Genomic DNA, 11,368 nt, shown 5'->3' on the forward strand with positions numbered 1-11,368 from the left:
TTTATGAGGAATTGGCGTAAGGCAGTGCCGCAAGTTGTCTTGCGCCGCTGCCCTATGCCGACGTGAAAGGGTAGGAATGCACCGTATTTATGAAATACGGTGCATTCCAGTCCTTTTCCCTTGCGTTGGCGCACAAACTGCTGCCTAGCGCCAACAGAGGCAGGCTTGTTTTCATAGGGAAATGGAACCTTCATTCACCAAAACAATTGTGAGGGTCGTTTTCCTATTTCAATGTGAGCTGCAGAATGCAGCACACATGGAAAGAGGAAAAAAATGAGGCGAAATGAACATTTCTCCTCGTTATGCCTCCACTGGTGAGGCGTCCGTTTTTGGAGCTGCCCCAGGTTTACGTGATTTTGTAATTATGGGGCAGCATCAAAATTCATGGGCTTTGCGTGGGAACCCCAGGAAAGCCTATGGAACACCTCCTTGACGCAGAGTAAAGCAATACAGTGACTTGCGCTGCTATGTCTTACCACATATCTATGAGGCCAGGCAAAGCCATGCAGGGTGACCTTTCACTGCCTGGTTGAGACGCTTAAACCACTGGTTACTACAATTTATCAATACGCCTCCAAATATTCCACCAAAGCCCCACAAACTGTCACAGCCCATCTATAATTCCTCAAACAAGAGGTTGAGACACAATCCAAACCCTCCATGAGGGATATCCCTCCAAAGTTGCTCGAAGACCATATGTTTGATCATAAAGTGGGAACTAGTGCAGTGCAAAAAGAAATGAGTGAAAATAAAATGAATAGAAAAAGGCAGCGAAGTAAACTTTAATAGCTTCCAGTGTCTTTCAGATTAAAACCAAGAACAGCGCAATTATAGCAGTTCAAACAAATAGCTGCTGGGGGGTCGACATGTTTCTGCCAAACGGGAATAAACTCCTAAGGCTTTCTTCAGGGCCTCTGTTCTAAATAAATCTTGCGACTGCAGAATGTAATACATTTGAATTGACAAACACAACTTATAAGTGAAAGAGAAGTGAAAAACCATAAAGGATATACACAACTATTCCTCCATGTTACTTGGTGTGTTGTTCACCTACAAAAATAAATGGTAACATCAGTGCGTTGGACATAGCAGCATAAAAGAAAATATTTGAAATTATATTTAACTCACCTATAGTAACAGGGGATAGGACCTCACCTCACCTGGACCATGCTCAGGGTAGAGGAGGCCACGCGCTAGAAGGCAAGGAAAAAAGGGAGCTAGATCCAGCAACAAGAGGATTGATCTTCCTAGTTGTACATAGTACTCTGCTGCCTATTCCTTTGCCAAACCTTCCATATATCGTGACAGCTCACTATCAAAAAAGTCATCCACCCTTACGCGGAGGCAGTCTCACATTAATAATTGTAACCACTCCAGACATACCACTTGTGTCTAACAAGAGTAACACACTTAACTCCTTACCTCTCCGTCGTTGCCTCGGAACTGGATCTGAGTCTGGGGGAGGCAACGAGGAAAGGAAGGAGAAGGGATTTATAACAATAAGGGACTAACCCTTAACCAATCGGGGCGTTGCCCAAATGAAAACCGCAGCGTTGGCTGTTTTACACAGGTCAGAACCAAATAAACTCGAAGAGGAAACTTACTTCGAGAGAGTGGTTAACTAACCGGCAATGTCCTTCCTTCTATTCAGCCTGATTCCCTGTAATTAGCGAGTTCTCGCGATAGACTGCGAGACTTAGACAGAGAATGCCGTCGAACTACAGAATGACATCATCCATGGCGTCGCAGTAGTTTTTTTTATTATTTTATTTCATGTGTCTAGCTATGAAAGTTGCGAGGCTTAGACTGAGAATGCCGTCAAACTACAAAGTGACGTCATCCACGGCGTCGCAGTAGTTTTTTAGTTCATGGTCTAGCAATAAAAGTTTAATTGATAGATCTACACCGGGCGTATTCTCGGGAGAGTGTTAAGAAAAGCCAAAAATAATCTTTACATTGCTGTTTGTATATAGATATACATATGGCCGTGCTCGCGTAATGCCGATCAAGGCCTGTCAAACTACAACGTGACGTCATACGGGACGCCACAGTAGTTTATCAATTCGTATATCCAGCTATGAAAATTGAATTGATAATAATCCCTCGAGTGTATTCTTGAAAGAGTGTTAAGGATTGCCAGAACTACTCTTTACAGTGCTGCTTGTGTATAAATATACATGTGGCCATGCTCGCGTAATGTAGATCAAGGCCAACGAAATGGATTGGTATGGTACACTCTAGTCAAGAGACACAAGAGTAAAAGGGTATCAACAAGTAATTCTGTCATGTTGTGTGATGTGGAGTTAAATACATGCCGAGAAACGAGTATAGTGCTATGGCTTATGTCTGCGGGACATCGGGACTGAATAATATAATGTTATGTCCAGAAGCGCACTAAAATGAAATCTAATACTGCGCTGATGTCCTATTCTGTTCCTTAAGGTGGTGTAGAAAATCAATCAGGGGTATACATAGAGGCCCAAATCAACACAAATCCACAGGGACCTGGCCTCTCACCATGGCTCCTAGGCTCTCATAATAACTAACATCGCCCTACATAGTCCCCAAAGGTAACTGCAGAAATATCATAGTATAGAGTCACCAAGCATGGAAGTATATAGTCTTAACAGGGGGATAGAATCCCGGTCAGTTATAGACATTTGTCGTGTACAGATAGATGATGGGCTTTGCACTTATGCTGATAATAAGTCATATTCTCAAAGCGTGGTCCACGGAATATCATCATTGAGCCCACCAGTGTCAGTAGATAGTTTATAGATCCATCTTTGCTCTTTGGCGAAAAGATATCTGGTCACGTCCCTGATATGTGAGGGTACAAACGGTTTCTCTAGTACCGTCCATGTGAAGTCTGTCTCAAAATGGTTCAGTTCTATAAAGTGTTTAGTTAATTTGGAAACACTTCTTTTGCACCTAAAGGAGCTTTTGTGCTCCAGCATCCTGGTGCGGACTTTCCTAGTTGTCATGCCTATGTATTTCTTCGCACACGGGCATGTTAGTAGGTAGATGACTTCCGAGCTGTTACAGTTAGAAAAATTCTTCTGAATCCATGGGCGATTCGTCCCTATGTCTATCTGTGTGGATTTTGAAGTCTGTGGACACATGGAACAATTACCACATGGATGATGGCCTGTCACTGCCGCCAAGTCCCATAAGGTGCCTACAGCCCGCTTTGATTTATCTTGGGGACGGGTATGTATCAGACGATCGCGAAGGTTGCTCTACCTTTTGAAGGCAAACAGAGGTCGTTCTATTTTATCATTGGTACAGTTCAGCACACGCCAATGATGCCTTACAATACGTTGCACCTGATTCGATTTCATGTTAAACGTACTTACAAAAGTGAGTCGTTCAAGGGCCTTAGGTAGGGCCTCTTCCAATAAGGCATCCCGGTGATTATTGGTCGCCCTTTTCAATGAGCGTTTTATCAGTTGTTTCGGATAATGTCTGGCTCCTAATTGTTGAGAAAGACCCTCAGCATGTTTATTGAAAGTTTCCAATGGAAAGGACTCCCTTCAAAAAGAGTCCTCAATGTGGATCCAAGTTTCCATACGCTGATCTTCATGAGGTGTGTAACCTCTGCCTTTCACCTGAGCACGAGGCCAAAGACTGTCCGGCTTGTGCCTCTTTCCGCTCCAAGAAAACCATCAGATTGTCGAGCGCAAAGAAGCATGGCTCGATCATCGACATCGATACCAGACAACATCTTCCAGGAAGGCATCGATGTGCCGGAGCAGGAGCGGATGGAAGAAGTCACCTTCAGCTCCTCCGACGCAAAGGAATCCGACGTCGAAGACATCACCCCAGGGCATCCGGTCGTAAGTACTAACGTCAAACCCTCCCCCCACCCACCCATTCAAAGGCATCTGTAACACTTTCACCTTCGGGCCTAGGTCCACACCAGGATGAAAGGTCCCATGCCCCGCCTTCGGGCCCGGCAAATAAGTCTACACATAAGCCTTCAAGCCACTAGGGATCGAGCCAGCCTGCCGTTGTTGCACAACCCCATCCTCGGCACCGACAAAAGAGAAACCAAAACAGAAACCATTGTCTTCGTCCGCGCCGAAGCCTGGTTCCACATCGGCGCATTCAGCACCAAAACCAAAAGACACTGAACCTTCGGATCCGAAAAAATCCTCGGAACCAAGGAAGCCATCGGTTCCGAAAACCACTAATCAACCTTCGGATCCCAAAAAAACGTTGGAACCGAAAAAACAACCAGTTCCAAAAACATCTGGCACACACACCTCTGATCCGAAAAAAACATCGGAGTCGACGAAGCAACCAGTTCAAAGACTCCAACCAAACCTTCGGAACCCACCAAAGCTTCAAATTCCAAACCAAAGGAGCATAAAACAACTCCAAAAGCTGGGTCACAAAAGCATTCTGACCCGAAAAAATCAGCACCGAAACACCATGCTTCAGAGGTGGAGCATTTTTGACCCGATCCTACTCTGGAAATCGACCCAGAAACAGGTCATCTTAGGATTAGTCCCTCCAACAAAAGGAAAATGGACAAACTTACACCACTTCAAGTTCCATCTAAAAAGAAAGACATTGCTACTTCACCCGTTAAGGGTTCCTTCTAAACCTAATCCACAATACATTTTTCCTGTTCCATCTCCAGTACCAACAGAATCTCCTCCACCTCCAGATGATGATAATACCACTGGTGACGAAGGGGATAATGAACCTCTAGGGGAAGCTAGTCATTACATCCCAAATGACCCATGGTAAAATGATGGCACAACAGATATTCCTAATGTACCACAAGAGGATGTCTACCCATCTAGACCATACCCTCCAGAGTACACTATAGGTTTAACTCCGCTAATACACAGGGCTGCAGAATACCACGGGGTAAATTTACATACAGACCCCATAGAAGAAGACTTCCTCATGGACACTTTTGCAGCATCTCAAAGGTCCACCTCCATTCTACCAAAGTTAAAAGGGGTAATTAAACATGCTCCTGAAGTCTTAAAAGACCCCGTAAGGGCTAGAGTCATTAACCCTAGAATAGAAAATAAATACAAGGCTGCCCCAACTGACCCTGCATACATTAAGGGACAACTTCCCTTAGATTCCTTGGTTGTTTCAAACACCTGAAAAAGGGGCAACTCTCAAACCTCAGGCGATGCTCCACCACCTGACAAAGAGTCAAAACTCTTGGATGCATCTGCCAAAAGAACAGCGTCACAAGCAGACAACATATGGAGGATTGCCAACACACAGGCTTTACTGGCTAGGTACGATAGGGCGCACTATGATGAGCTAGAGACCCTACTACAACACCTTTTAGATCAATATTAAACAAGAGCCCATGATCTCATACAAGAAGGTAAACTAGTCACCAATACTTTCATTCGGTGTGCTCTAGATGCTGCAGATACAGCCTCAGTGCCATAACTACCAGTATCCTTTTACGCAGACATGCCTGGCTAAGGATATCAGGGTTTAAACCCGAGGTTCAGACTACCATACTGGACCAACCCTTTGACCAAGAACACTTATTTGGATCTACGGTGGATTCATCTTTAGAGAAGATGAAAAAAGACACTGATACTGCCAAATCAATGGGAGCCTTGCAATCGCAAGCTCACAGAAGTTCCTTTCGTCGCTCCTCTTATAGGGGCGCCTCTATAGGCTTTAACGTTGATAATGCCTCCACTTCATATAAAAGTCCCACACAAACCTCCTCTACCAAAGTTATTACAGAGACAATAACAGCAAAGGTAGAGGAAAGACTACCAATACTCGTACGGCCACCACCTCAAAACAATGACTTCCTGCCGCTCCCCCCGGAATATCATACTCCAGTCAGGGGAAGATTAACCCAGTCCTACCTGTCTGGAACAATATCACCACAGACAGGTGGTTGACGCACATCGCCCACATCCATTATTATCCAGTACAAGTCCCGCAGTATCCTAGACTTCAGATGTTGTATCAATTGTAGAGGTGTCATCTATCTTTGAACCCTCTCTTATCCTTGCACCGATCAATTTTTACCGAGGAGCACATACAACGTGCTCTAGGAATATCCAGTGGTTCTCCTGAAGAAGGCGGTTCATCGCCGAAACGCGCGTTGAGATTAATTGCGATATTATAATTATTTGTTGACCACCACTATATGTATGATAAATTGCCATTTCTTTTGAAATGTTTTAATCCATTACAGAGGGTGTATTATATATGTTGTGTTTACCTCCCTTTTTTTTAATGCCATTGAACAATTGATGTGTACTGTTTTTATTGTGTAATAAATATATACATATATTTTCTATATAACAATTGTATTGTGTGTCAGTATATTGAGGCTCTTCCTTCATTTATCAAAGGTTCATGTTTAGCCTGATTCTCGACAGGTCTTTCGTTGGCTAGGAATTTTTTACTATATCTGGGTGAGACAAATCATCCAAATCGGTTATTGCCTTGAGCTCACTGCCACTCCCCCCCACATACCACCCAAACAGCTTCCAATGTCAACAGAACATTTGACGCTTCTAAAACAAGAGGTGCTTTCCCTTCTGCACAAACTGCAATCAAACCAGTTCCCCTTCACCATCAAAACACAGTTTACCCCCTGTACTTTCTGATCCCAAAGAAGGGTGGAACCCTGAGGCCCATCGTAGACCTCAGACCATTAAACCTATGCATTAGGGGTGGGCGAAAAATTCCGTTCCGCTCGGGAACGTGCAAAATTTCGGCATTTTCGCGTTCCGCGAAAATGTCAAAACTTCTGTGATCCGTGGCGGAACTGAAGCATCTTCCTTTATAATTGGCAGGGCAGGATTCTTTCTGGCACAATGCTTCTGTCACACACATTAAAGCTCAACAGGAAGCACTTACAGATATAAATAAAGCATGTGCCCGAGTTTAAGCTCAAATTCAGTAACTGATTAATCAGCCCAAAAAAGTCGTGAGCTTTGTCGAGGCTGGGCAGGTGTGCTTTCTTCCCATATCTACCCTCGAAAATAAGCTGTGATGCTTGATAGAGGCATTTGCATCCTTGACTTTCACAAGCGCAATGTCAAGAAGGCCGGATGGATCCACAGGAGTCGCTGCTGAATCCCAACGCCCCACCACCTCAGGAGCCACCCGACAATAGATGTCAGGGTAACCACTGAAGTAGGGGGGAAAGGGGTAGTGGAGAAAATAATAAAAGACAAGAGAGACTGCCTCCGTGTGAACAACGACACACTTCTAGTTGGTCCTCTGGGTCTTGGTGCGATACCTGTAGGGAAACACTATCATATACGGGGTGAAGCTGTCCTGTGTTTTTATCTCTCTGAGACAATATTCCCCCAGTGGCAAAATCTGACGCATCAGTTTCCACGTAAAAGGGTTGTTCAGCATCTGGATGTTTCAAAATGGGAGCTATAACAAACGCCTTCTTTAGAGTCTGAAATTATGTTTCCGCTTCTTCCGACCATTCAAACTTCTTCCCTTTTTTCAAGAGTCGTGTGATAGGTGAAACCTTATCCGAAAAATTGGGTATAAACCTTCGATAAAAGTTTGCAAACCCAATAAAACTCTGAATCTCCTTCACACATTTAGGCGATGACCATTCTTGAATGGCTTGAACCTTGGAATCATCCATTTCGACTCCCTCGGCTGACAACACGAACCCCAAAAATTCCACTCGATCAGCATGGAAAGAGCATTTTTCCAGTTTAACATATAGATGATTCTCGAGTAACTTCTGCAACACTGACCTTACATGCTGCACATGCTCTTGGACATTGTTCGAAAAAATCAAAATGTCATCGATGTAAACTACAGCCACTCGATCCAAAAATTCTCGCAAAACATCGTTAACGAAGTGCTGAAAAGCAGCAGGAGCGTTGCTCAGACCATAAGGCATCACTTGGTACTCAAACAAGCCGTATTTGGTCCGAAAGGCTGTCTTCCACTCGTTGCCCTCAGCTACTCTTACCAAATGGTACGCCCCACGTAGGTCAAGTTTGGTATAAATTTTGGCTCCTTTGACTTGATCCAGAAGCTGGGAGATCAATGGAAGTGGGTATCTATTCTTAATGGTGACTTGATTCAGGGCCCTATAGTCGATGCAGGGCCGAAGAGTGCCATCCTTCTTAGGTCGAAAAAACAGAGGCGATGACACTGGTGACTGCGATGGTCGAATGAATCCAATCTTCAAATACTCATCCAAATATTGTTTCAGGTATACATTCTCCGCTTCAGTCAACGCGTAAATGCGACTGCAGGGTAATACCGCTCCTGGTTCAAGTTCGATCTTACAATCGTATTCCCGGTGAGGTGGAAGTCTTTCAGCATTTTTTTTGTCGAACACACTAGCAAGATCATGATACTCCTTGGGTATTTCTTGAGTCACAACCGAACAAATGCTGAGGGTAAGTTGAGCGAGCTGAGATGCCAGGGATTCCTCTGTTTTCTGATTAGTTCTGGAGAAACAATTCTTTATACAATGTTCAGAATCCATCTTCACAGTTCTTCGTTCCCAATCAATGGTAGGATTGTGTTCAGACAACCATGGCAACCCCAATATTAATTGAAATTGCGGGGCGTCTATTAAATTGAATCTTATAAATTCTCTATGTCCCTGCAATCCGACCAATTCCAAGGTTTCCGTCTCATTCACTATGGGCCCTGAAGTAAGGTTAGTACCATCAACAGCTTTTACCACTTCTGGATGTTTCTTCTTAACGAGCCTTAACCCAATTTCCTGTGCATACTGCAGATCACAAAAATTGCCTGTGGCACCAGAGTCAATCATGACGGATACTTCCTTGATTTCTTGCAACCCAAATCTCACTGAGAATGAGATTGTGAGATGTGGTGCAGACGACTGTAAGGTGTTAATCAATTGTTGAGGTTCCTGAGTTGACTCATTACAACATCCCACCAGGGCAACTCCCTCTACTGATGGGATCTGTCTTTTACCACTTGACTGATCTTTGGCTTTTTTGGACATTCTTTCACAAAATGCCCCGATGCTCCACAATACAAACACAGATGGTTGGTACGCCGTTTCTCCTTTTCTTCTTTGGACAATGGGCCTCTAATAGAACTGATCTGCATAGGTTCCTCACTCGAACTGATTTCTGCTTTGTGGCCTTCCTACTTGATCCGATCTAAACGAGGAACTAGATATTTAAAATCTTTCTTTTTCTCAGATCTTCTTTCGAATTGACGGTGGTCAAGTTGAAGAACTAAGTCTATGAGTTCAGAAATGTCCTGTGGATGCTTAGGTATTTGCGCCAAAGCATCCTTTAACTCATCCTTGAGTCCCCGATAGAATATTGCAGAACGTTTTTCCTCCGGCCAATCCGTTTCCACAATCAGTTTATTGAACTGAACGATATAGGCTATCAAATCATGATTCCCTTGTTTAATATCCAGAAGCTCATTATCAATAGCTTGATTTGCAGTTCTTCTGTCGAAGATTCTCAAGAACTCTTTCTTGAAAAGGTTAAAGTCGTACAGAGCTGGGTCTTCTCGGGAGATCAATGGCATGGACCAGGCAGCGGCATCGCCACTCAAGTACGACAGCATGAATGCAACCTTAACTTGGTCTTCTTTAAACACTACAGCTCGACATAAAAAATGTAAAGAGCATTGGGTCAGAACATTTTGGGCCTTATGGGGGTCCCCACTAAATCTCTCTGGGTTAGCCAATGGGACTATAGGAGCTACTGAATGAATTACTTGAGTAGCTGCTTCCGAAGCTGAACTGGTACTAGGATTTACCCCAGGAAGTGGCGTAGTACCTGCCATTAATTGCTCCATTTTTAATCTAATCTGATGTGTTTCTTGTTGAGAACGCTTGACTTCCTCTCTTAAGGCTCTATTTTCCTCAGCTGAATGAGTTAACTGATTCTGCAACCCCTCTAAGATTCCTGCCAAAGCCTTTAAATCTAATACCTCAGCCATAACGACTCAGGTGGATGACTGGCACTTCAATCTGTCAAGAAGGCCGGATGGATCCCCAGGAGTCGCTGCTGAATCCCAACGCCCCACCACCTCAGGAGCCACCCGACAATAGATGTCAGGGTAACCACTGAAGTAGGGGGGAAAGGGGTAGTGGAGAAAATAATAAAAGACAAGAGAGACTGCCTCCGTGTGAACAACGACACACTTCTAGTTGGTCCTCTGGGTCTTGGTGCGATACCTGTAGGGAAACACTATCATATAACACGAGCATACAACCTTACATGAGATTTACTTTTTTCCTCTATGCTTTAATATGGCTTACCCATGAACCTTAGGCAATGGCTGCTCTCTTCCTGGATTATCAACTGTGAACTTGACTTGCTTTTGACCTACACAAGTACAGTACCGTTAGTATTCTTTAATACTTGACGTGACTCTGAATACCTTATTAATTCTGAAAATAAATACCTGTCACAATTGAAGAATCCTTTGTAACTTGTCATCTGTGGTAGCACGTATTAACAGTTCTGATATGTATCAATATTGAAGAACCCTAACTATGTGTAAACTATAAATCAATATCTGTCAGACGCGTTGGTTCACTCTGGAACATTCAAAGGATAAGTCTCTGAACTATGAAGGAGAAAACTGGGTTAACAGTCTGGAATGTGAAACTTGAACTTAGCTTTGTGTGTCCCACGTAGCGCATGCGATAACTGGATACTAGACGATAACGAAGGAAAACGCCACTCTGACTCACCGAGCTCTTTGAACTCTGACTCACGGAACTCTTCGAAATTCACTCAGGATCCGTGAACGGCTTCAGTTGAAGTGCGCAGTTTGTTAACAGAACGCGCGCCTCATCTGCAGCGCTCCTCGCGCACTGCGGAACACTAGACCGGCAACTTGACACTTGGCCATGTCTCGACGCTCCAGCCATGTTGGTACAACTATTCTGAAGCGCTGTTAAACACTGTTTAAGGAATGTTACTGACACCACATGTCTTCTGTGCAAACGCGAGCCTTTATATCGCGCTTGTTTTACCAACGTCTTTTTAGATTTCTTTTTATTATGTTGAATGGCAGCCAGACAGGTCTTGACACGCAATCCCCGTGCAGTTCCTGTGACCAGGAGCTTCTTTCTCCTCATCTGCTGCTCTGATCGGTCTCTCACCTTTTATAAACACAACAGGCATGTGAACTCGCATAGAAGGCAGCCCCGCCTGTTTGGCCCTGCCACACACACTAGCGTTGTGCACCGTCTTACCGCCCTTTACCCACCATGATGGACAGCTCACTCAGGACCCTGGCGCCCTTCGGCGCGATGGCAAAGTTACACACACATTATCACTGGAGACAACTCTTTGGCCCTTTACGCAGCTGTAGTGTAGGAAAAGCACTATACATTTACCCAACGAGGTAGCACTTACTGATT

Source organism: Lissotriton helveticus, chromosome 6, assembly GCF_964261635.1.
Source record: "Lissotriton helveticus chromosome 6, aLisHel1.1, whole genome shotgun sequence".
In the NCBI taxonomy this organism is placed as follows: domain Eukaryota; kingdom Metazoa; phylum Chordata; class Amphibia; order Caudata; family Salamandridae; genus Lissotriton; species Lissotriton helveticus.